Genomic DNA, 27,442 nt, shown 5'->3' with positions numbered 1-27,442 from the left:
ATGCGGAACCCGTGGCTGGCCAGCTTAGGAGAGCTGCTGCTCTCTATCGCATGAACTCAGCCAGCCCTCAAACCTGCAATGCCTCCAGTGGTCAAGAACCAGCCTTTCAACATCTTCTGGGCCGCCCCAACAATGAATTGTCAAAATTTCTTCAACGTCAACATGAATCTTCAAGTATTTAACATTCTATCAAATCCTTTAGCGACTCAGAGTGGATCGGCAATTGCCATTTTTTATCCAGATGAATTAGGGTAATACCCTTATTCCTCTCCAGATGGAGCATCCTTTAATGGAGGGATACCCCAGAATATGAGCCTTTCTAAACACCTTAGGAAAACTGCCAATGACATTGCAAAAGCTGTCCCTGGGTGGCGATCAGAAGGACTTGTCATTATTGACTGGGAAAGTTGGAAACCCCAATGGGACAGATATTGGGGCAGCAGAATCATATATAAAAATCACTCCTTAGCCTTTCTTTACTAGAAACCACCATCCTGATTGGTCAGAAAGGAAAGTGAAAACAGTTGCCCAACAGGAATTCGAACATGCTGGCAGGGATTTTATGAACATTACCCTCACACTGGTTTTGGAAATGAGACCGAAATGTTTATGGGGCTTTTATCCCTATCACATTGCTACAATTATGATTATAAAGATAAATCCAGAGAGCTACACAGGTAATTGCCCAAATGATGAAATTTTCTACAATGACCTCTTGTGGCTGTGGGAAAAAAGCAAGGCACTTTATCCTTCAATATATTTGGATAAAATATTGAAGTCAAGTTTAAGTACATTAAAATTTGTTCATTCCTGAGATAGAGAAGCCATTAAAATTGCTGAAATGACTAGACAAGACTATGTTTTACCAGTTTTTATTTTTTCCAGACCATTTTATTTGCATGGTATAATAAAAAAATAAAAAATAATAGCTCTATCACAGGTGAGAAAAACTATAGTTACATAAAAAATAGAAATCTATAAGTAGATTGATAGATATATAAAGCTTTAAAATAAATGTTCTAGGATATTTATTCTCCCTTAATAATAGAATGCTATCCTGTTATTAAAGGCCTATATGTATTTCTTCAAATGTCAACCCATTCTGAAACAGTGTCATTGACAATTTGATGTGTAGATAGAGTTTTTCAGTGATGATTCTTACTAGTTTAGCATTCCCAGGGATTTCCTGCAGAACAGTTGTTAAGCTTGAGTTAAATAATGTAATAGACAGATTAATTTCAACCAGGGATAAATTGCAGAATCAGCTTCTAATATGAAAGTGTAGAAACGATTTTCCAAATTGAAAATATACACAATAGAGCCTGAGGAAACTTATTAACCCACCATATTTTTTGTTATATTGCATTTTTTTTGTTTGTTTTAGTAGATTAGGTTAACTGAAAAAAATAACATATATTCTGTTGACTTTAAGAATTTACAATTATATCTAGTGGTTAGTGTCAAGGCATTAAAAGTAGTTTATATAAACAGAAAATACTGTCTTCGGAATTAACACAAAGCAAGGAGCACAGAGGTGGGATGGGCTTGTATGCAAGATGAGTTTACAGACACTGACAACGTTCAAGCTTTAGCTGAATTGTCACTTAGGACATTGGACATTATTGTAAGGGTGCAATCATTGAATGGGTGGGTTAGATAAGAGAATCTTTACATCTCTATCCATACCTGACAGCCAACAAATCTATTATTCCAGTACCCAACAGACAAGCAGAGCTGTTATATGTACAATACACAGCTCACTTTCTCAGACCACTTATGTTTAAATGAATACATTTAAAAGAAGTAGCAATTCTTTTAAAAAATATTTCAGAATAAAATCTCTTGATCCAAATATTATTAATCAGACTTGACATTCTCATCATTGCAGGATTACTAAGTATTATTGAAAATGGGGTGTTCATTCAATAAGTTTAGGAGGAAAAGAATTATAGCATCATGGCAGAAAGTTGGAGGATTCTCAGAGGTGTCTAATCTACCTCCCACCCAAACATGAATCCTTTCTTACCTTGTCTTTGCTTTCGCACTTTTTGATGGGACATTTCCTGATTCAGAAGGAAAACTGCCATTTGGGGACAATATTAATTCCTAGAAAGTTCTTGAGTATGTCAAATTTAGGCATCTGGATAACTTCATACCATTAGTTCTAATTCTACCTTTTGGTACAATGTAGAATAAATCAAATCTTCTTTCAAAAGCCAGTTGTCTGTGTATTTTAAGTCATCAGCCATTCCTACCAAAGACTTCTTTCTCTCTGATATCCCTCAAGTGACAGATCTCTCAAATCATGTCACTTTCTCAAATCCTTTTGGGAAAAATACTAGGCTATATTTATTCAATCAAAATTATTTATTGAGTGCTTACCATGTGTCAGGAATAATATAATATTAGTAATAACAGTAGAAAATAATAGTAATCCATGCAGTCAGATAGTTTATCTTGGTAGAAGACAGGAGAGTGAGATGAGCCACATCTTCATGAAAGTCTTATTCATTGCGTTCCTATTTTTTGTACTATGAGAGTTTTGAAGTAAATTATGAGCTATGTATCACCTCTGAGCTCTACTTCAGTAATCAACAGAACACATACTCTACTCATCAAAAGGTATAGAATTACCTGATTTGAAGTGTTTTAATGCTTTCCTGTTGCCTTTGATGTTTCACATATGGACAAACAGTATAGGTTTTTCTAACCAATTGTCTAAGTAACTTAACTTTTTAAGGCAATTTTTTTTTCCAACTCTACTTGGTATTTTCTTTAAGAAGTGTTTGAATTTAAATAAGAGACTTGATTTATGTTTAAGGAATTTGATACTAGCTAGTGTAATTAAATTTCTTGCATTAATTAGACAAATTGTAGAGCACATGTACTAGTATTACTGGGACCTTCCTCTAAAGAAGGAAGCTTGCTGTGGCATGGCCATTTACCTACTGTAGTCTTGAGCACTCCACCTTTGCACTGGATCTCTGAGTCTCCACTTCTTGTAGAGCAGGAAGGAATGCAGATTGCTCCATCAGACATCCCCTCTATCTTTCATCTCTCCCTATTTCCGGCTTCTTGGCCCTTGGCCTGCAATCGTAAACATAATAACCTCCTCAGTTTCTTATCTTGGTGAATTATAATCTACTTAGTCACCCAACTTGAAAGTTACTTGAATGCCTCCCTGTTTCTCTTTTTATTATCCAACAGGTAACTAAGATGTATGCATCTTAATTTCCTAATAACTCTTCAATCTCTCCCTTCTTTCAAGGACTGACATTGCCTTTGTTGAGGGCTCATCATTTCTCACTGAATAATTTCCATCATCTTCTAAATAGTGCCCCTGCCTACAGCATCTTGACCTTCCCCTCCAATGCATTCTTTATGTGACAGTCAAAAATATGTTTCAGAGTTGCGTATTTGTGTCTGTCCAGTACTAAACATTTTTTGTAGTTAAGACCGAACACTTTAAAATATAATTTTTCTTTCTATTTGGATTCTGCTTGTATGTAAAAGGAATCATATGTTTTCACTTCTCCCCAAATCCTGCGTACTTTCTGACAAGGAGTTACTGGCAGTTTTCGGAAATGACCATGCTCTTGCCTGCATGTGAGCCTCTGCTCTTATTCTTCCTTCTGGACATAAAACTCTGCTCTTTCTAGTCTGTCTTCAGACAATTCACATTCTCAAAGACCTATTTGAAATTCCACCTATTCAAGGAAGAATAACCAGACTCGTCAATGAAGTACTAAGCACTTTGTCTGATCTATGTATGCCTTGTGGGTGCTACTAATACAGAAATTCATTTATTATATAGTGATTAGTTGTTTATATATGTCTGTCTCAGCCATCACAGTAAAGCGCTCCCTCGAGAAAAGTAATCGGAATCTATTTCATTGCCTGGAACATCAAAATATTTATCAAATAAACGTAAGAATCCAAAACAGAATCACCTTTCCCCATTCTGCTGTAGTCCTTTGTTTTAGAAACAAAAATAAAAATTATTAATGTGTTCTTTACTATAGTTGATAAGTTGAGTCTTATTATTGAATTGTCTAATGTCTAAGTTTGGTTTGGAAGAAACTTTTCTAGGAGGACTTAGTACATACAATGGGTGAAAGTGCTGCATTGGAGGCAGCAGGAATAATATTGTGGGGAGAACATAAATATTCTGCTTCAAAAGTAAGCAACGATTCCTGTGTCAACATCTTGAATATATTCTATATATATATTTTTTGAAATTTTCACATCAGAGCCAAATTGTTGCTGATATCTGCTCACCTGACTTTAATAAAGTTGAAAGAGTAGAGAGACCAACATTGTTTAAGCACCTACTCTATACCAGCCTCTGTGGTTAGTAGAAGAATGGAAAGAGCAGTCTTTCCAAGCAGAAAGCCCTAGTGAGAAACTGATTTTTACATTCTAGGGGTATAATTTTGGTCATGTTAAGGAACCTCTCTGGGTCTCAACTTCTTCATCTAAGTAACTCAAATAAAACCTACTTTGCAGGAATTTAGGTAGATTAAATGGCATAATATCTATGTGACAGAAAAAGAATACTACATTTAAAAAATAAATAATTAGTTCATCCACTCTTAAGAGGGTGAATTCTCCAAAACTGATTCTTTACCTAGCCAATCACCTATGAAAATGTGTGTAGGAAGAAAATATATTTGTACATAAAGGCTCATGAACAATCTACTCTTTTTTTTTTTTTTGTAGTAAGAACCCTTAACATGAGATCTACCCTCTAATAAATTGTGAAGTGCACAATACAGTATTAACTATAGACACTGTGTTGTACAGCAGATCTCTAGAACTTCTTTATATAGCATAACAGGAACTTTATTCCCTTTGAATAACAACTCCCCATTTCGTTGACCCCCAGTTCCCATCAACTACTATTATAGTCTCTGCTTCTGTGAGTTTGACTACTTTAGATACCTCACATAAGTGGAATCATGCAGTATCTGGCCCTCTGAGACTGCCTTATGTCACTTAGCATAATGTTTTCCAGGTTCATCTGTGTTGTCACAAATGGCAGGATTTTTTTCTTTTTTAGGCTGACTGATATTCCACTGTATGTATATATCACATTTGCTTTATGCATTCATCTGTCACTGGACACCTAGATTGTTTCCATATCTTGGCTTTTGTGAGTAGTGCTGCAATAAACATAGGAGTGCAGAGATCTCTTTGAGATTGAGATTTCAATTCTTTTGGATATATACCCAGAAATAGAAATGTATAGATGCTGGATCATATAGTACTTCTATTTTTAACTTGGGGGGAAACTTTTGAACAGTTTTCCATAGATGCTACACCATTTTACAATCCCACCAATAGGATATAAGAGTTCCAACTTCTCTACAACCTCACCAACATGTGTTATCTTTTGTTTTTTCAATAACAGCCATGCTAACAGATGTGAGGTTTTATCTTACTGTAGTATTGATTTACATTTTCCAGATAATTAATGATGTTGAGCATCTTTTAATATATCTGTTGGCTATTTGTATGTTTATTTTGGAGAAATGTTTGTTCAAATCCTTTGCCTATTTTTGATTGGGTTGTGATTTTATTGTTGTTGTTGTCGTTGCTATTGAGTTGTAGGAGTTCCTCATATATTCTGGATACTAACCTCTGATTAGATAGAGGGTTTGCAAATATTCTCTAAGATTTCATAGGTTGCTTTTTAATTTTATTTATTGTCACCTTTACTGTTCAGAAGATTTTTAGTTTTGTATGGTCTCACTTGTCCATTTTTGCTTTCATTGACAGTGCTTTTGGTGTCATATCCAAGAAATAACTGCCAAGACCAAAGTCAAAAAGCTTTCTCCCTTTGGTTTCTTCCAAAAGTTTTACAGTTTAGATCTTGAGTTAAGTCTTTTGTGTCTAGGTAAGAGTCCAATTTATTGTTTTGCATGGGGATATCCAGTTTTTCCAACTCTATTTGTTGAAGGCTATCCTTTCCCTATTATGTGTTCTTGGCACCCTTGTCAAAGATCAGTTGACCACTTATATATGTGGGTTTATTTCTGGACTCTAAATTATGTTCCTTTGGCCTATATATCTTTCTTTGTTCCAGTACCATAGTGTTTTAGTTACTATAGCTTTGTAATATATTTTGAAATCCAGCTTTGTTCTTTTTTCAAGATCACTCTGACTATTCTGGGTCTTCTGTGGTTCCACATGAAGTTTATTATTGGTTTTTCTACTTTCGTAAAAAATGCCATTGGGATTTTGATGATGATAGCATTAAATCTGTAGATCACTTTGGGTAATATGAACATTTTGACAATATTAAGTTATCTGATCCATGAACATGAGATATCTTTTCACCTATTTTTATGGTCTTTAATTTCTTTCATCAGTGTTTTGTAGTTTTCAGTGTATAAGTCTTCTACATTCTTTGTTAAATTTACTCTTCTTTTTATGCTATTATAAATGGTATTGTTTTTTAATTTACTTTTTTGGATGGTTTTTTGTTACAGTATAGAAGTTCAACTGATTTTTGTGTGTTGATTTCATATCTTGCAACTTTACTGAATTCAATTATTATTTCTAACTTTTTTTGTGTGGAGTCTTTAGGATTTTGTACATAAAGGATTATGTCATCTGCAAACAGAAATAATTTTACTTTTTTTTCTTTACAATTTAGATTGATTTTATTTCTTTTTCTTGCCTAATTGCTCTAGCTAGGACTTTCAGTATTATGTTGAACAGAAGTGATCAGAATGGGTATCCTGTATTGTTCCTGTTCTTAGAGAAAAAGCTTTCAACTTTTCATCATTGATTATGATCTTGGCTATGGACTTGTCATAAGTGTTCTTTATTGTGTTGAGGTACATTCTTTCTATATCTTATTTGTTGAGCATTTTTAATCGTAAAAAGGTGATGAATTTTTCAAATGCTCTTTCTGCATTTCTTAAGATAATCATGTGATTTTTATTCTTCCTTCTGTTTATTTGATGTATCATGTTTAGTGACTTGAGTGTGTTGAACCATCCTTGCATCCAAGGGATAAATCCCACTTAATTATGGTGTATGAGCCTTTTAATGTGCTGTTGAATTCAGTTTGCTAGTATTTTGTTGAGAATTTTTGCATCTGGGTTCATCAGGGATATTGGCTTGTAATTTTCTTTCTTGTAGTGTGTCTGTCTTTGGTATCAGGGTAACATTGGCCTCATAAAATAAATTTGAAAGTATTCTCTCATCTTTATTTTCTTTGGAAGAATTTGAGAAAGATTATCATTAATTCTTCAAATGTTTGGTAGAATTCACCCGTGAATCCATCAGGTCCAGGGCCTTTTTTTTTTCAGGGTTTTTTTGACTATTTATTCAATTTCCGTATTTGTTAGTGGTCTATTCAGACTTTGTATTTCTTTATGATTCAGTCTTTGTAGGTTGTATATATCTAGGAATTTATCATTTTTTTCTAAGTTATTCTAATATACTCTTGATAGTAGTGCACACATGAAATAACTCATTACTTTTCCACAACTTCCCCTGAATTTGCTCTGTTGGCCACACATCCCACTGCCAAAGTGAAGATTCTGAGACCACAGCTTTTCTTTACTTCTAGGTATCAACAAATAGTCTTCTAGGTATCATCAAACAGTCTCTTTCAGGAATTAATATGTCCAGTCTCATAAAATATAAAAATAGCAATCTGTTTTCATTTGGTGTGGAACAAATCAGATGACAGATTTGTTAAGAACAGCAGCCCTGGGATTGAACTATCTGGGTTCCAGTGCTCACTTTTTGTCACCTCCTAGCTGTGTGAACTTGAACAAGTCATTGACTCTTTATCTGTAGAGTGGGAAAAATAATAGTATCCATCTCATAGGGTTTTTATGAGAATTACACTATTAGTACATGTAAAGCACTTAAAACAGTACCCAGCAGATGGTAAGTGCTATATAAGTGTTGTTTACTGCTTCTTACCCCTCTTCCCCACACCCCAAGCTTGGGTATGAGGTGTGGGAAAGAGGAGTATGGTCAGTTATTTTGTTCAGCTGTTTCAGAAATGGGTGTAGGAGATGGAGGTGAGGGGGAGGCAGAGTGGAACTTAATTTTTATTGATTTAGTGATATTTATAATGGTCTTTTCTGTTGAAAGCCTTTTGATATTGCTGCCATGTATGGGCTGGTTCTTTCCTACTTGAGGGACTGCTGAGATATGGTTACCTGCAACCACCACCCACCACCTGCAACTCTCCCCCTCCCCCGTTTTCTGCATTGCACCATTCTCTGATTTGAATAATTTAATCTCTAGCTGATAGCTTGCAGCTTCTTTTTTACTCTTTCCCCAAAGGATTAGAAAGCAAAAGTATTTATGATTAGGCCTTCAAAGCTGAGAATTGTTTTGGATGTGTTAATAAATTTTAATATGATGCATTCTAATTGTTATTATTTTCCTAATTCATTTGAAATTGTATTTTTAAAATTTCCTTTTTGACCAAATTATCACTTAAAAGAGAATTTTTAATCTGTAAAAAACCTGAGGTTTGTTTACTTTTTTATTATTAACATGTATTTTATTCCATAATAGAGAGAAATTTCTATATGCTTACTGTATTTTGAATAGATTGTAGGAGACTAGTTGGAAAGTTATTGCGATAATCTAGGTGAAAGCTGACAATGACCTGAACCAGATACCAATTGTTGAATTCTAGATATATTTTAGAAGGTAGACTGAAAAGCACTTACTGATGAATTAAATGTGAGAGGAAAAAGACTTAAGAATGACTCCAGGGTTTTGCTCCTGAGGCACTGGAAAGACAGAAGTGGCATAATGCAGATGAGGAAGGCTGTCAGACTTGCAGGCTGGGACAAGAACCAGTAGATTAGATTGGAGTATAAATTTAAAATTCTTGTGAGACATCCAGGTGGAGATGTCAAGTAGATGGGTGGGAGTACAATCATTTCAGGGATAAGATCTGGGAGATAAACATTTGGGAGTTATATTTAAAGCAATGAGATGGGATGAGTTTATCCAGATAAAGTATATCTATAGGAGAGAAGAGGTCCAAGAATTAAGCCTAGGGCAGTCCAGCATTAAGATGTGGGGAACAGTAGTAGCCAATGACCTATTCATAAAACGAATCTGATCATCAAGCACCATCCCCTTGCCCCACACATGCTGAGCTTATAGTATTTGATGTCATGTCAATGTGACTAGGATGAAGGTCACTATCCTTAAAATTGCCTAAAAGATACTGCATGGTCTAGACTTGCACTGTCTGATACAGTTGCTACTCGCCATATGTGGTTATTGCAATGGGGCTAGTCCAAATTGAGATGTATTATGAGGATAAAATACACACTGAATTTCAGAAACTTTGTATGAGAAAAAAGGCATATAAGAGATATCATTAATATTTCCATATTGATTACATGTTAACATGATAATATTTTTATAAATATTGAATTAAAAAATCTATTATTAAAATTAAACAAAAAATATGTGTGGAATATGTGCAAGAGCCAGTGAAGGAGACTGAGAAGGAGCATCTAGTGAAGTTGGAAAAGAACCAGGAGACTGTGATGTTCTGGAAGCTGAATGAAAAAGGTATTTTTGATGGCTGGGACAGAATAGGGGATGCCCAAGTTGATCTTGACTGTATTTGCCAGTGTTCTATGCTCTGTTAATTACAATCTCCTCTCTCTCTTTCTCTCTCTCTTTCCCTTTCTCTTCCCTTCCTTCTTTCCTTTGGTTCAACTGTTTACTCGTTTTATTTTATTCCACCTTTCCAAGAAACTCCTTCAGAAGCCTCAGACAAGGAATCTTGCCCCAACTAAAAATAGCATTTGTTCCTAAATATAGTAAGAGGCTGGCCCAGATAGAATGTGCCTGGAATGAATAATATTGCTCACAGGATTTTCAGAACTTGCTATTTCCCAAAGTGCTACCTTGTTCAACTACGGGTCATTATGAGCTTTATTCTGCTTTGTGACTTTCCACCTGAACCTCCCAAGTCTTTCCTGGACAGATGCACAGTTCCGGGGCCTCCTCTCATTGAGAAATACACCACTGTTGTAAATTAATTCATTTTTAATTGTGCATCAGTGCTGATATTGATAAAATAATTGAACTGCTAATAGATGTATATTATTAATGACCCTACTAGGATTTTCCCATGGTCCTTCCTATATGGGTCAAGGCAGGCATTTATCAAGATTCCATCCAGACTCTTCCGGCTTAGCCGATATCATTTCACTTAGGCTTGCCTATCCTAGCAGCACAGTGTGATCATTAACAGTTAGGAATGTGTCCTAGTGTTTGTTAAAGCCCAATGTTGTGGACACATCAATGAAACACTAATGGCAGACTTGTGGGAGGACAGACCTGCCTATTATCATTGTATCCTATATCCTTGTACAAGTGACTTGGGCATTTGGTTGTAAATAATGATCTTTTATATTCTAACTTCTGTAAACTGACAGATAAATAAAGGATAGTATATTCATATTATAAAATACTGAATAGCAGCTAAAAGGAAAAGACCAGGTTTACATGTATCAACATGAAAAACAATGTCAAAAATGTGAAGTTCGAAAGCAAGTTGCAGAAAAAATAATACATCCCACATGATATACATTTATATGAGTGCTTAAAAAACACAAAATAATCTACATATTGTGTATAATTAATATACACACATACAGATGCACTTCAAAAATTTATTGGTTTATTAAAGTATACTGTATCTAAGTAATTCATCAGTTCTCAATGCACAGCAACTCATATGGTCACTTGACCCGACCTAGTTGTAATTCAGATCATCTTCTTTCATAAAAACTCAAGAGAAATTATAATACCCCAAATGCTATTTCCCCTCTTAGTTTAGGGAAGAGTTTTTTTGTCTGACCCCTTCCAAATACTGCACTTTCATATGTATTCTGTCTTGACATACACCTAGAAATTTGATAGGCAGATGACACTTAGATTCCTATTTTGATTGATTTGTTTGTACGTTCATTCATTATTCATGCATTCATTTGGGGAGAAGTAAAAGTTAAAAAGGTAATGAAACATGATAAGCTAAATTGCAGGCTATTTGATAAGTTCCCTTATTTTGTTTACATCCTGCTGTACCTAAGCTACAATTATAGTAATTAAGTTCTTGTGTCCAAGCACAAAATGTTTTTACAACTATTAAAGTTGATATTACGACATTATAAATGGAAAGGAATGGCTCCTTCTATCCTTACAGTGATGATGAGTTCTTCAACAATTACATCAGGGTTTTGGTATTCAATGAATTCCAGTAAAGCAGTCAATGTTAATAACATTATTAACATTTTAAGTATGAAGAAAATAAAATGAGAGACATAGGACATTTTGCCCAACAATCATTGAATACATCAAAGATAGGGTTCATGTCAGGCCATTGTTTAAACTTAGCGCCTCCAAAACAATCTGGACATAAGGATTGAGGTAGATGATGGTAAAAGGGAAAACATATAATAAATACGTAGAAGAAAATAGGAAACACTCCAATCCTATTACCCACAGACAGTCATTTAACTTTTATTAAACAAGAAAAGATTATTAAATTTATTTTAACTTAAATTTAAAAGGAGGTAAAAAAAAAGTTAAAGCCAAAGGAACTGCCATATTTCTAATATATTCTTCAAAATTTTGGTTTGTAAAAAAAGCCTGCTCAAGTTAAAAACACGTCATGAAACATATTCATTTTTTTTTTTTGTAATTTATTTTGACTTGCAGAATTTTGATTTTCCAGACTATATACTTAGTCAATTGTCTCATAAAAATGAGAAGTCATCAACTATGTCTAATCCAAAGACACACTCTTCTTTTTTCTTAAATAAAAGGTAAAAAATTAAACTATATTTCTATGCTTATGATAATTTTCCAAGGTAAATTAATAAAGGGCTCATCTGACAAGCACAATATTTTATAAATATTACAAATCACTTTAGTTAATGAAACATATCTTCTGGGATGATAGGTAGTGCCTGTTAGAAATGCAAAGAGAGCTTGTCTCTGTCCTGAGTTACCTGACAAATTACAATTTTGTCTACTGTCTAGGGCAGTATTGTTTCTTATCTCCCACTAATTGGTGAAAAATAAGAGCACCCTTTCTTTGGAAACAAACTTTTTGACCAGACACTTGGTCTTCCCAAAATCTAATTGCTCTATAGCACCTATTTTTTTAGTCAGAAGAAACTTATGTCTTTATCTCACAAGCAGTATGTTATAATCATGCTTTGTGGTCCTTTGTAAATTTGTGTCATGTTTATTTTTATATTGGAGACATTCTTTACAAAGCCTTCTGACTTTCTCTCCTAATTTAGACACTTATCTTTGGCTCAGAATAATTTTCTTTTCATATTTTTCAAATGGTTTTCTTGCTTCCGTTTTCTGTGTTCAATTATAAAGCTCCTAGTAGGTAGATCTTGGCTCTTCTACATCTGTACTCTGTGTTGTTTTTCTCTCATATATTTTAAATTATTGTCTTTTCTGCCTTGTATTACATATTTGTTCACCTTTTTTTCTAGAATACGAGTTCAGTCTTCACCATATTTTGACACTCATTTTAATTTCAAAGAACTATTTTTATATGTCTAAGTGTATCTTTCCTTTTTCACAGTAGCCTTGTTTTGGTTTGTAGGTTCAACAGGTTCTTAAATCTCTCTGAGGATGTTAATAAGTTTTTTTATTGTTATATATTTTATTCTGCTCCATTTCCCCTGGATCAGTTGTTCCTTCTGTCAGTTTCTTATCTTTCATATTTTGGTCTGTATCAAATGTTCGATAATCCTTGGCCATCCATTTATATTTATGAAGAACCAGAGGGATTGAAAAATCCGTCACAGGGATCTCCCCTGCATTTACTCAACAGGATTCTTGTGCTGAGTGGGAGGATGGACTGCAGACTTTGTGAAAGGGGCTGGGGCATGTTGACAAGTAAGGTTTTATCTGGAGCATGTGAACAGAAAACAGGCAGGTTAGTAAAACAAACAAACAAACCCATAATTATCAAAGTAAGGAGAAAATTACCATGGCAGAGGAGTGTAACTCCCTCATGGGTTGAGCAGATTTTCCTTTTATATCCCTTTCACGCCCACTGGGGAGACCTGGCTATTTCCACTTTAGCTCTGCTTTTGTGTTTGGTCCAATATACAAACTCTGGACCCTACAGAGGAAGAACTTTGTCTATATTTAAATGTCCTGGGGTCAAATTTTTCTTCTGGTTGCCAGACTACACACTCTGAGAAGTTGAATGGTCTAACTGATTCTGCTAACTGAATGCAATATTTTAATTGATTGTTCTAATAATTTGTCCTCCATCCACTTGCATTTTTTGGATCTTAGGGATTGTCTTTCCAATGGAAGAAACAGCTCATACCTTTAGAGTAACTTTCTGCTATGTTTTTCATTAGTTTTTTTGTTTGTTTTTGCTTCTTAAAAATTTCTGGCATTCAATTTCACCTGTTTTCAGTCTTTGAATCATTTCACCCACCTGTCAGAATAGAGCATTAACTTAAAGCTCTAGCTGATGGTGTTCACTTCAATTAAAAAAAAAAGTTTTTCTTATTTATTAAAAGCCTGCTTTTTTTTTTTGCCAGATTGCAGAAAAGTTTACAAATAACATTATAAAAATGATGTTTGTAATAAATTCCCACTCAGATGTGACCTTCTTTTGGGAACCATGCCTGATTCCTTATAGTCAGAGTCAATTTGCATCTGCCTTTGTATTTCCAAGGAATCTTATGAATTTTTAAAAATTAAATGAATGGTTTTAATTACCCACTATAGCACCATAGTACCAAATCCCAACAGAACTTGTTTCCCAAAGAATTCTCATTCAGCCAGCCCCTGCCCATTTCTCTCACTTAGCCACTCAGTTCTCACCCCTAGAAGAAAGCAATGTCACCATTTCTTGAGTATCTCTCCAGAGATATTCCTCAGTACACAAATGACATATATCTATATCCCTTTCTTAGAAAAATGACAACATCCTATATACATCTTACTTTTTAAAACTTTGAAGTATATGTACAGACACGTATGTAAAACAAATATATAATTTAAGAAATATTTTAATATCTGGCGAATGTCCATATCAATAGGTAGAGGCAACATTATTCTTTATTACAAGTGCATAGTATTCCATCATGGAGAAGGTCATACTTCATTTAATCTCTCCTTAATGATGGACATTTCTTTCTAATCTTGGTAATTACAAGCAATGTGGCAATAAATAATGTAGAAGCGGAATTTCCAGGTCAAAGGTTCTATGCATTTGTAATTCGATAGAAATGTATTCCTTCCTCATTGCAAACAGGTTGGAGTCAATCCCTGAATGTTTTCCCTTGCTCAAATTTCTAAAATGTATATATACCTGTTCAAAGAGATGGGTGCCATTTGCAAAGCCAGGCAAATGCTAGTTTCTAAGCCACTTCTGTAAAGACTGAGGCAGAATTTGAAATTAAACCGTGTTTACCTGAGACAGGACAATGTGATCTTGCCATAACATTTGGCCTCTCAAACACTTGCCCTTCCATTCCAGTCTTACAATCTGATATTCAGACCTAGGATCTAGAGAACCCAGATCAAAGTCTCCTGTTTAAATACTATTCTAGGCCTCAGGTCTGAGGTTGACTTTCAGCTCCCCATCCCTAGTTATCATCTGGTTACCCTGACTAGATCTTAGCTCTCCCAGTCATACTTGGGTCTTACTTTGGGGAGAGGTTATCTTGAGTTATCTTGACTGCTGACATTGAAAGGACTTGAGTAACATTTCACAGACCATAGATTTCATTTCAGTTAAAAAACTTTAATTAAAAAGCTGAAGATTGAAATCAACTTAATGTTATTTTAAGGAGCTTAGTTAAAAACAGGTTGACAGAGGGAACATTTTATTCAAAATGTGGTACTAAGACTTTGTGTGCTTTCCCAAGAAAGCTGCTGATCTTGGCTGCAAGAAATTTCAAGTCCTAAAAGAGAAAAAATACTTTCTGACAAAGACTAAGTATATACTTTTTTCTAAGTATGATCATATTGTCTTTTAGGTTGCATTTTTAAAAAAATGTACACAAATAATCCTGCTTAATAAACAATGCGGCCTTTCACATTGAATGATAGTGAATTTTCCATTAGCACAAGTAATACTGAAATAGTCATTTTTGTATTTTTATAAAATTTAAGCTTATTTTTAAGGAGACCGGAAAGAATTTTGTACCAAAAAATAGCATAGTGGTTCTAAAATTTGTTCCAAAGGAGAAATGCCAGTGTGCTTTTATGATAACACAAAATAGAGTTATAACAAAATTCAGTAACTAATGGGTGAATAATGTTCCTTAAAGACATACCATCAGAAAGTAAATTATATTGTAAACCAATAGAAACAGAGTTTTTAAGAAAAATTTATGGAAAAATCTTAACTGAGAAACCTCTACTATTAAAATATTTTGTTTCTTCTGCTGAAAAGCTTCGAGCCAGGTTGCAGAACATTGCAGACCACTCAAAAGAGAAGAAATTCATCCGTGGAAGAAAATAAATGCATATTATTGGCTGTTGCTCTAATAAGTTTTTATTAGAAAGCAGGTTAATAATTAATTCTACAAAATTGAGGATACAGCTTTGAACTTTATGGCTCTGCTCTGTCTTGCTTCCTGATAAGTATTTATAAGTCTATTTTTATTATTTGCAATAAAATATCACTTTGGTCAGTATATTCCTTGAGGGTTTGGAAACAAAACATTGCATTTATTGAATTCCTTAGGGACTATGACTGTCAGTATACCTCTTTAAACCCATATTAATTTAGGAGCAGACACTTTGCATCTTAAACATTTTAAAAACAAAATCACAATATCATGAAAAAAAAAAAAGAAATAGAAGAGTTATTGATTTGGAAAATCAATCTCTTCCACCAATACATTAAGAGGGTAGTATATGCTCTTAAAAGATTTTCCAAAGTATTCATCATAATCTTAAAAATCAGTACAAATAAAAATAAAATTAAATAAAATTAATAAAAAAATCACACTGTGTATGAGAATAAAAGTTTAGATCTACAATCAAAATCAAAACAAAACTAGTCCGATTAATTTATTGATTTATAATATCATTTTTCTGTGTGGCAATTATTAAAAATATTGTTTTTCTAAATAACTGCTTCAAGCCACTCTCATTTCTGTCTGGAATATTTCAAGAGCTTCCTTACAATGGTCCTACTTTTATTCTCTCTTGTGCCTTTTCCTTTCCAGGCTTGCCTCAACACAGCAGCCAGAGGAATCTAGCTAACCTCAGGTCCGATCTTCTTCCCCAAACCTTCAATTCTTTCCCATATCACTTAGCTTAAGAGCCAGAGTCTCTACAAGGCCCTACAAGACCCTTTCTCTTAGCTCTCTGATCCTTTTACTTGGCCACTGACCTCTCTGAAGTTCTTCAGACATGGCAGACATGCTCCTGCCTCAGGGCCTTTGAACCTGCTTTCTCTTCACACTTCCCCAGTCATCCTCCAGGATTATTCCACTAATCCTTCAGATCAGTGAGGATTTCCCATCTAAAAGTGAATCCCTGCTTTATTTCTTTTTCTGTGCTACTATCACCATCCAATGTACTATATATTTTATTAAGTCATCTTGTTTATTGTCTGTTTCCCCTTCAAGAATTTAAGCTCTGTGAGGGCAGCAGGGGCTTTTGTCTGTTTTGTTCACTATCATATTCCCAGTACTCAGAATGGAAGCCTGGTACATAGAAGGTGCTCAATAATTTACTTAATTCATATATAAATGAACATGAAGTGCCTCTGCCTTGACACAGGTGTCAATGCCCAGAGACCACCAGGAACACACCTGCAGTTAAATGAGTTGGATTTATTACTTGCTGTGAGGAGGGGGGAGTGCACACCTGGGGAATGATGGGGTGTCTCAGTAAGAGGGTGTTAGAAAAAACCTATTATAGGGTCAAGGTTTTGGTTGGGAGATTTGGGGGAGGATCTAAGACTGGGCATTTTCTCTAGATCAGATATTGTCAGAAAGCTGAGGCATGTTTACAATTGCATAGAGAATAGCAGTCATTCATTTAGAAAGAGGGGTGCTTGGTATTTTGTGGGTTATAAAGTGACCTTGTTTTTTTTCTGTGCTTCGACAAACTAAAAAGTGGCCTTTGTCTCCTTTTATTGTGTTCTGAGGGTAAACTTGTCTGAGGTTGGTATTTTGTGAGATGGTCTCTGTTTAATAGGAAAACTATATGGCCTAGCTATGAATACTACCAGCTTCTAACCACCTCCCCTCCCTCTTTTCTTCACAATGTCTTTCACCTTCAGCAAGAGGAAGCAGCAATTAGGTGAGGTCCAGGGGGCCATATGAACCCCGTCTTTCTGCAGCATTCACACATTCCCCTCTCACTGGAGCAATAAAACTGAAACTGCAAAGTCAAGGTCAGTGTAGTAGCATCTAACCTTCCTACTGTGGCTCTTCCTTCATTCAGGGGAAGGGTCTGCGGAAAAGGCCACCTCCTTTTATCCTGTGGCTTTCATGGATGTGTCATTTCCCTGCAAATCATTTGTCCAGGGGCCTTCAAAATGTCTTCACAGAAGTTTCCCTGTTGAAGGAAGGGAACTGGTCCTTCATGTGTCTTCCCAGAACAGACCTCCCTTTAAGTATGAATTGGATGATAAAATTTAAGGGACAAGTCCAGGCTGAACTCACTCATTCCCACCCCCAATGTCTTGCCAACTTTTCCTAAAATTCTACCAATTAGAAATCTGTTTAAAGTAGCAAATCTTCCTGGGAAGATCATGAGAGGGGGAAGGGAGAAAAGAAAGGAAGGTTGTTATGACTCAAGTGTGGATAGTTGCATGGGTTGCTACGTTACTACAACTAGTGGAGATTCAGGTGGAGCTCAGCAGTGGGGAGTTTGATGGCGCAGGTGTGGTCAGGGGAAGGGCTCTAGAGAAATTCTGAAGCAGAGGGCACTTTTGGAATGGTAGGCCTGGGGGAGGTTCCCTGGTGAAGGATAGAGGGCAGGAGAAGCAGACAGCTAGAGATTGCTGGGTGGGGCAGGGGACTGGTCGGGGAGGTGGCAAATGAAGGGATCTCCTCCCAGAATGCTGTGTTTAATTAGGTGAGTGACCGGGGGTGCACTAGCAACATGACTTGAGACAACAAACAGAAGACAGTGGAACAGAATTTTACTCATTTATTTTGATGATATTTGTCGTGCACCGCTCGTTTTACCAGAAGCTGTGCCTGCCATCTGAGAAGTGATTGCACCTCAGGTTAAGGGGAATACAGAGAATAATAGCAATCCAGGATAGGAGAAAAGAATCACTTGGTAACTTTGTAATGAATAAATGAAGACATTTGGTGGCAGTGATGAGGGGGCTGACTGAAGGGAAACAATAATCAGCGCGAAGCTGTGTTTTGAATAAAAGCAAAAGCAGGAAGTGTTTGGCAGAATAGATTTTTTTGGTACACATATTCATTCTTCTCTAACATGAACTTTATTTCAAGTTTAAAGAAAATCTTCCCTAACCTCCATTAATGAACCCGTATGCAAATCCATTTTTCTTACTCTGAGGCACAAATATAATAAAAAATCAAAGAGAAGAGGCAGTTTTGAGTACCACAATTGAGTACCACAATTATTTTCGTACTCATAAAATTAGATTCCCTTGAAAATACTGTTCTCTTCAAACTGTAATTTGGACACTCAGTATATATAATACATTTGCTGTTACTATGTGTGGTGATCTCACTCATGTTCATGTTGTGGAGAGTGCACGGTGGGAATATTTATTCCCAAAATGTTTACCTCTATAGCGCTTAAAAACTTATATTTTGTGTATATCTATTACTTAGGACTTAAATGTCTTTAAATGAAGTTTTATAAATTACTTAAAATGTTTGTTTACTTTGGTGTTCTAGGCCTGAGAAATGCTATGAGGTTTGGCTGGTGACACCTGGTGGTTAAAAACGATAATTACATGCCACCTGCCCTACACAGGCTTTGCTGGAGGAGATACTCATAAGCAATTTCCATTGAAAGAATCTTTATCAATCAGAGTTCCTGATTGTTCCCAACTGAAACAAAACCTTGATTACTTGAACAGAATTGTGTTGTCCCATGAAGACAATATTGTCACTTATCAGTAACACCATGGACATCAGGTTCTAAATGCCCCCACAGGCCTGCCTCTTGTGGACACTGGAATTTCTGTTACCACTGGCAACACCACCTCTTAGCTTCTTTGAAACTCAAGATCCCAATTCAAAGTCTAGAGTAGGATGCATCTATCTGGCATGGCCAAGGTCACATACCAGCACTCATTGCAGGGAAGGCTGGGAAAGCATCTAGACATTTCAGCTTATTTAATGATATATGGGTTCTGTCTTCTGCCAAGACACAGAAGAAGGGGTCCATTTGACTACCATAGAACTTAACCACACTGTGCATAATACCAACTTTGATAAAAGGTATAAAGAGGTACAATAATGTGAATGTACTGAACTGTACACTTGAAAAGTGACTAAGATAGTAAATTTTATGTTACCTGATTTTTACCACAATTACAAATTTTTAAAAAAAATTTAAAAAGTGTGAAGGACTTGCAAATCTACTACTTTGGGTGAGTCTATAGATTTAGCATGTGGTCATCCTTGTCTCTATGACCATAACTAATAGAAAGTTGCTAAGAGTGGTATGAGTTTCAAACTTCAATAGTTAATCACTAGTAGATGGTTTTGTTACCCTAGGTTAAAACTTACAGATAGAAGTTCTATTCTGTCTGTTTATTTTTACTCAAGTCATATATGCTGCCAAAGATCTTATACAAACCTTGAGGGTAACTTTTAAAATATGTTTTTTTAAAAAAAATCTCTCAGTCAGATTTTCTCTCCTTTTTTTTCCCTTCCCAAGTCTAGCCATTTAAATAGAAACTTCTAAAGAAAGAAGTGATACTCTAATCTTTGGATTTGGATAATTATGTGTAAACTCTCTACATTGAGAAGAGTTGAGACTTCTTCGGGCCTTCACATTTTTGATGCAGTGGTGTTTTAAGATATTACTGGATACTGGACGGTTAATATCTTTTGATAGAGGCATTTCTTCTTTCTCGACCATTACAAATTTAAATTCACCAGCACATGTTAAAATACAAAGATGTTCTGAGTGTTAGGCATCCTAAGGAGGAGGCTTAGGAAACACCCAGGTGAGGGCTCTCCCCTGACCAGTAGGCATGTGCGGAGCGTGTATACAGTGGAGCGTGTCCATCAGAGGGAGAAGTGGCCACATGTATGTAGTGGGGTGAGTGCTATGGCCCTGACACCATTCACAGATGAGGAAGAGACAAAAATCTTTACTGTGAACTGATATTCGTACTACCCAGAAAAATCAGCAATAAATAATTGAATAAAGAATGATAGAAGATCGATACTGTCTGGACGGATTAAAAAAGTTATGTAAATCTTTTAAAATAATCTTGACTCTGGAACTGAAAGTTAAATACCACCTTCTATAAAACATCTCATTTTCTATATTTGGCTCAACGAAGTTCCTTTCTTTGGTGATAATAAATTTACTTTTGAAAGAAACAATAAACTCTTTAAGGGACAAAATGTTCATTTCAAAAGATTAGTTTAGATGGCTGGTACATTCTGCACATTCTGTAAACCTGGGTTAAGCTTCCTTCTTCAGTAACTACAGCCTTAGAAATGCTTCTGTTCCCTCTCAGGAAAGAAGGAACAACAGTTTGGGTCTCACCTCATTCTGCATCCTTTTCCTTTCTGAATGGCAAGCTATTTCCACGTGTTTTACACCAGTAGGATATCCTCCATTGTACCCTATCCACCATAAAAATCTACACTCCAATTTTTAAAAACCCAATATTCATTTGTACCAAACTCTAAATGACTATTAATGACCTCCATTTCTGACTTTCCCTTAGATGTTTGCATTTTAGAAAAAACACACATATACAGTTAAAATTAGAAAAAAGATTTACCAGTAAGTAGCAAATCTACTTTAGTTCCTCAGTGTCTTAGTGTACAAAGTGAGACAGTATCACCTACTGTCCTAGCAGAAGTATTATGTCTCTACTTACCTAGCAGAAGTATTACGAAAATCCAGTGAGAGAACACACATGAAAACTAGAAGCACTATGGAAATGTTAGTGGTATGGCATCACATTTTAACAGGTATCAAAGCCTTGAACTTCAACATGGGATGTCTAAGAATGTAATCAAGGCAGCAACCAAAGCTCGGAGAAATAATACGGAGGCAGTAACTCCTCATTTCACACAGATTTCCTACACTACCTACATATAAACACAACCTAGATATAACCTGATTCTATGCTTAAAAAAAAATAATGAAAGGCGTTTCCTTGGCTGTAGATTTAAAGATGTTCATCCCTGTAATTAATTAATGTTCCCTCTGGTAACACACAAAGGGAGCTTCATTAGTAAAGCTCCAGCTCCCCACAGTGGGCACCTTACTTACATGCACTCCGGAAAGCATCAGGGACTGAAGCCCAAGCGTGGAGGATGAGTCCTCTGGGTGTCCCTACCTTCTACTTCTGAATCCTTGATTTGAGCCCAGGGATGATGTATAAGGGCCCCATGCCACACTGGGACCTGGAAGGTTCGTTTTCACTACATCTGCTTTGTTCCTTTTATTTCTCCTTTCAAGTGACACTATTCATACTGCTCATGATCTCAAATCGTTCCAGTCCATTCCCAGAGGCATCTTATCTGTGTCTTCCCTCACTGGTTGGTGCCGTTCCTTTTCTAATCCCCCAAACATAGTTGCTTTGTAATTCTTTTAGCACCATGCTGTCTGCTAGGTGACAGTGAACTAATTTGGTGAGAAATTTGCATTAATATAGGCTACTCCCTCCTTATTTTCGGTCAACATGTACTTGAAAATTTCATTTTTTAAACAGTCAATTTCATTTTTTAAACAGTCTCAGTAAACTCTCTCTGATAATGACACTGAAGAACGTATTCAGAAGAAACTAACATCCACCTGAGAAGGTGTGGCTTTCACCACAAACATCTGCAACTTCCACACTTACTGAATATGGACCAATAACCTATAAATAAAAAATGTAAATGCTATGTCCCTGTCCTTCCGTGATCACAATGCCTTAACTCAAAGGAAGTTTGCTGGGGATTTCTGTCCCTCTGATCATACCATGTGAATATCACATCACTGCATTCAGGGAAGTTTCAAAGCGAGTGAAGCAGGGAATTCTGCTCCCTTATGTCTTTGCCAAAGAGAGAATGGATATGGATCCGGCAGAGATTGCCGTCTGAGTACCGCATAGATGGCGCCTCCTTCATCCCTATTTATAATCCTACTGATAACTTTCAAAATCTTTTCATTTATACTGTTTCATTTGAGCCTCACAAAACTTCCTTCCCCTCCTGTCATGTCAGCTCTGACCTGTTCAGGAGATACTGTGGTCACGGGGAATGGAAATAAATGTGAACCTGAAAGGGAAATTAGTTTAAACAAAAATTTTGCCCGTTTTAAAAAATTAACAGAAAATTGCCCAGAAAACAAACAAACAAATAAAAACTGTGAAATTGTAAAACCTTTCATTTGAGTGGTGGATTGTAAAAGTGTCAGATAAAGAGATTTCTCTCTCATGTATTGACTATAATATAAAGTGCTGTAGGCAAAACACAGATTAAAGTTTTGCTTTTATTTTGTACCAAATCACCCAATTACATATTCCAGCATATAACTGGTGGAAATTCATCCTTGGAGTGAAAAGAGAATTTGCAGTATCCTACAGTGTGGGGAAATATAACTTAAGAAACTAGGAAACCAACTACATAATTCAACTCAATTTCCTTCTGAAGTGGTACAGATCCATGTTAATCTTTAAACACCAAAGCAACAATCCTTTAATATTACAAAACCAAAATTGCCTCTTCAGAAATCTTGTTTTCATCTATCTTAACCACACTGGGAAAAATCACAGTGGCTGGATAAGTTATAAACTAAGCCCATGAAGTCAGATACTTAGAAATTAAACACAGGTAATTTCAGGGACCAAATATAAAGGCTGAGCCAAATCAGAAGCTGCAAGCCCTTAACATTGTTCCTTCGCCTGGCCTTGGAATCAAAATGACACTAATCCATCTGAGTCATTGTGGAGGCAAAGTTGCTCAGGGGCATGTTGCAAAATGGAAAAGGAACCTGGCTAAAAGGATTGCCTTTGGAGAAGGATAGCTTACAGCTTCTGCTTCTAGTTTATATACATATGACCTGGTTTGTGAGTATATGTCCCGAGTTGACTTCAATTAATCAATTTTTGCTGACTATTTACAGCCTAATTGTCTTCAAAATGATACCCTACATGGTAAAATGTAAGTTTTTCTTTAAAAATATTTGTTTCTTTATAGAGTGTGAGTTTGAGACTTGGTTCATTCAACATTTGTGTTCTTCTAAGAAATTACAGAATGGTCTCTATGGAGTATATGAGCTCAGTCCCAGCCCTATTATACTGAATTTAGCTTCTAATCCTGATCCCTGATGTGTTGTTTTACATTCAAATTAATCATAAACTTTACTCTCTTCAATCTAGCAAGATCTAAATTAGTACCATTGGAGACACTGCTGCCTTGGGAGCCACAGGCATTGTTATTTGGGAGATATGAATTTAATTTCATCTAAGATACGTCAGAACCTTGATAGTATATTTAATGTTTTTTTAAAGTATTTGCTCTGTTTCCCTGTAGAGCTCACTCAAATGAAAGCTCTCATAGCCCCCACTGTAAACCAGCTTTAGAGTAAAAGTCCAGATAACTACCTGGTAAATAGAAAAGCCTCAATAAATATTGTCATCTTTTGTGAAGTTAATAATTATAACACTGACATTTGCTGAATATTTACAATGTGCTAAGATTGTGCTAAGAGAGTTTTTGTTTTGGATTTGCTCACTTACTGGTCATATGAGGTAGTGACTGTCATTCTCATTTATAGATGAGGAAACAAGAGAAGAAATCTAACTAGGGTAACAGGTAGTTAGGCTAGTTAGCGGTGGAGCAGGCATTAACCACACACAGTTTGATGCTGGAGCCCTTGCATTTAGCCACTACATAAAACATGTTATATCCCATTTTGAGAAGTAGAAGCAGATGGTAAATTTTTAATGTCCACATTAAAGCGATTTTTCCTCTACAGAGAAATTAGCTGAAAATTAACAGCACTTAAAATAAGATTTATATAGCTCTTCAAACTTCTCCCAGTTGAGATATTATGTACTCCAGGAATTCTTCCTAGTCTTCCCTAATCCTCATGAATCACATTTTCTTCTGTATTTCCAGATGTTGTTTGTTTATATTTCTACAGTGTAACACATTTTGCCTTGAATCATAATATTCTTATTTTCAGCATTTTTTGTTAAATTAAATTTTCTGCAAGTCTGTAATGATCAGATATTATTCTTAGAATTTCACAGGCTCCATTTGTTACCACTGAGATGATTGTTTATGAAACTATTTATTTCTATGTCCACCTATGAGAATTAGGTAGAAACTGGGAGAATCAATCTTGACATTCCAGGTGTGACATTTCCACTCCAGCCCCCACGTGGCTCATGAGAAAAGGTTCATTGGGAAGTTGGGTGAGAAACCCAGGTGTCTTCTCTTTAGAACACGTTATAGAAACCACTCACATGAGTTACCTAGTCAGCCTTACAGGCCATCCTGTGTTTGAATTGTATATAGAAGAGTAGGACCCAGGACAGTTGATATTTGAGCATAATTAACAGGAAAATCCAGAAGGCTACAGGTTGACGTTCACAATAAATTGGTGGAATATGATGATTCAGGTTCTGAACAATCATGAAAGGCACCAAATACCTGAAAGTGGCCTGAGGACAGCAGCTTCATCATGATTTCTAATTTGGGTTTATTCCTTTCCTTTTCACACTTGTTAACTTGGAGCTAGAAGGAGAAAAAAAAGGGTGGTGTAAATTGGAGGAAGACAAGGTTTCATGTGCTGACTCTGGGGTCCATTTGCAAGTTCAGTCAGTTAGCCTGACTCTAACATACTCGCCATCTTCTGTTCCTTAGATCTCTCCCCTTTCTGATCCGGGACCCCTGTGTTATTGTGCACAGGAACCTAAGTGTTCACCACCTGCCACCAAGCTATTAGATTTCAATCCAGTCCAAAGAGCTGCCTTGTGGGTCTAGAAGCTCTAACCCTGTAAGTACCAGGGAAAACACTAACACCCATTTGTTTCTACATTTCTAGGGCAACTGTACAAAGGTGAAGCAGTTCGTGAGTTCTGATTTAGGGAGCTACATAGTCAACGTGAGCAGAGCTGCTGAGGTGTGCAGCTTTCACCTCTGCAGGAATAAAGGGAGGTGCATAAGGAAGATGTGGACAGCTCCTGATTACCTTCATTTGAACCCTGCAAGTTACCACATAGAGGCCTCTGAGGATGGGGAATTTATTGTGAAAGGAAAAGCATCTGATACTGACCTGTCAGTGATGACGGAGAAATTTTCCTGTCATTGTTATCAAGGATACGAAGGGGCTGATTGCAGAGAAATGATGTCGGCTGATGAGGCTCTGCGGTTTCTCCTTCCTCTGGCCCACTAATGACACTATGTCTGCTGGTTTTAACAGGTTATAGAAGCATCAGTTGTAACACAATTGAAGTAATTGTGTGGCCTCTAAAGTAGTCACTTAAGAAGAGATGAAACTTATGACATTTTTTTTCTCTTATGAATGTCATTGAGACGTGTTTTAGATCAGAATTATGATTGTCACTTAAAATAAACAGGAACATATTACTTTATTAGCCTCCAATTTGGCTAAGACACCAGATCCAGCAGTAAAATCAATGTGCTTTTCTTCCTCACTGGTATGTTTACTGTATATTTAAGCTAAAGCTCATATATTTTAGTCTTTACATGGATGCACATACATGAAAGTGCACCTATAAATATTAAATTGTTGATTTCAAAGACTGTTTTTCCATCCTGAAATTTATTTAAGAACAAATTAGCAAATAATCATAATTCAACAAAAGCAGTCACCTCAGGGCATGACCTGGTTAACTGGTCCACCAAAGAGGACCAAATGCCAAGTTTTTGTTCCAGCCTCAGGTTCACTGTAGACTTTTGCTTCTCACTTGTACTCATTGAGAACCATTCCTGAGGTGGGTTTCATGAGGGGGCAGGGACTGAGGCAAAGGATCTGTTTCCAACTCATTGCAAAGTCGTCTATTCCAATGTGGCACCTCTCTCACCCACCATGAGTTTTTTACTCACACACCAGGGCAGTCTGAATACCGTGAAAAGCTTTGGAATAAAATTCATGGTTGCCTAGGCTGACACTCCTGTAGATTCAGAAGCTGAAGTCTTATTAATGTAGTTGGTAATTTTGAAAGCAAAAATCATTATTAAAAAAAAGATTTGATTTCTGACATTTAAGGGGCCCATAGTATGTTGAAAAGGGAGCTTACAAGAAATGTTAGATGTTTTTGCTTCCCCCATATGTGAGTTTTGAGTAGTGTGTTTAGAGTCACTTTGAATCTATTGTGAACTATCGTTTCACCACCTATCTAGTTGTGTGACCCTGGTAAAATTATTTTATTCTTCATCTTGTCATTTGACATTTGTTAATATAATTCTTACCTCAGTGAATTATGCTGAGGGGTGAGTGGAATAACACATCTCTTGCATACTTGGGCTCTGAGTATGTGTTGCTGAACCTCAACCATCTCTCGATCACCAAAATAATGCAAAAGCTCAGGATAAAGCAGGGTCTTGGGCAATTTCCTCTTCCTAATGCTATGTACCTACAATAATCACTTATGCATCGTGTTTTTCTCTTGACAGCCACGTTCAGTTGATAGGATTTCCTTCCTCTGCAGACAATCTCCTTGGGAGGTAAACTCCAGATAGGTATGATGCTGCTATAGAAGGAATGATAGTTGATTCGACCTCTTTCTCTGCCTCTTTTGTCATTCTGAGAAACATTTGTGATGCAGGTGTGCTCTTTTCAACTCTGGGTCCCTGCTTGTCAGAGGTTATTGCATTGTTAAGGTCTAATTTCTAAGTGTAAAATACAAACAAGGCAAAGAAACTTTTATAAATCCTATGAATGAGAGGTAGCATTATATAGATTAACTTTTTAAAAAATTAATTTTTATATCAATGTTGATATAATCACATTATAAAAAATTTGTAAAGTAGAAAAAATAACAAAGAGAAACACCAATAATCACTATAAAATATACTGGTATTTGTAGCTTACTTTTCTCTAACATTTCTTCTAAAGACTTTTTTCTGTGGTTGTAATAATAATGTGAGTATAAGCATATTTTTGCATCCTGTGTTTTTCACTTAATCATATATCATAAGTAGTTTTCAAGTGATTTTGTAATCTTACTACATATCATTTAAAAATCATTTTTAAAGGCCACATAATATTCTAT

General features: G+C 35.9%; 1 pseudogene; it reads left to right on the top strand.

Moving 5' to 3' along the window:
• On the top strand, window positions 1-25,682 carry LOC134380894 (hyaluronidase-4-like; annotated as a pseudogene).
• The last annotated feature ends 1,760 nt before the right edge of the window (window positions 25,683-27,442 follow it).

Source organism: Cynocephalus volans, chromosome 6 (assembly GCF_027409185.1).
Source record: "Cynocephalus volans isolate mCynVol1 chromosome 6, mCynVol1.pri, whole genome shotgun sequence".
Lineage (NCBI taxonomy): Eukaryota > Metazoa > Chordata > Mammalia > Dermoptera > Cynocephalidae > Cynocephalus > Cynocephalus volans.
This window is presented reverse-complemented; position numbering and strand designations above follow the sequence as displayed.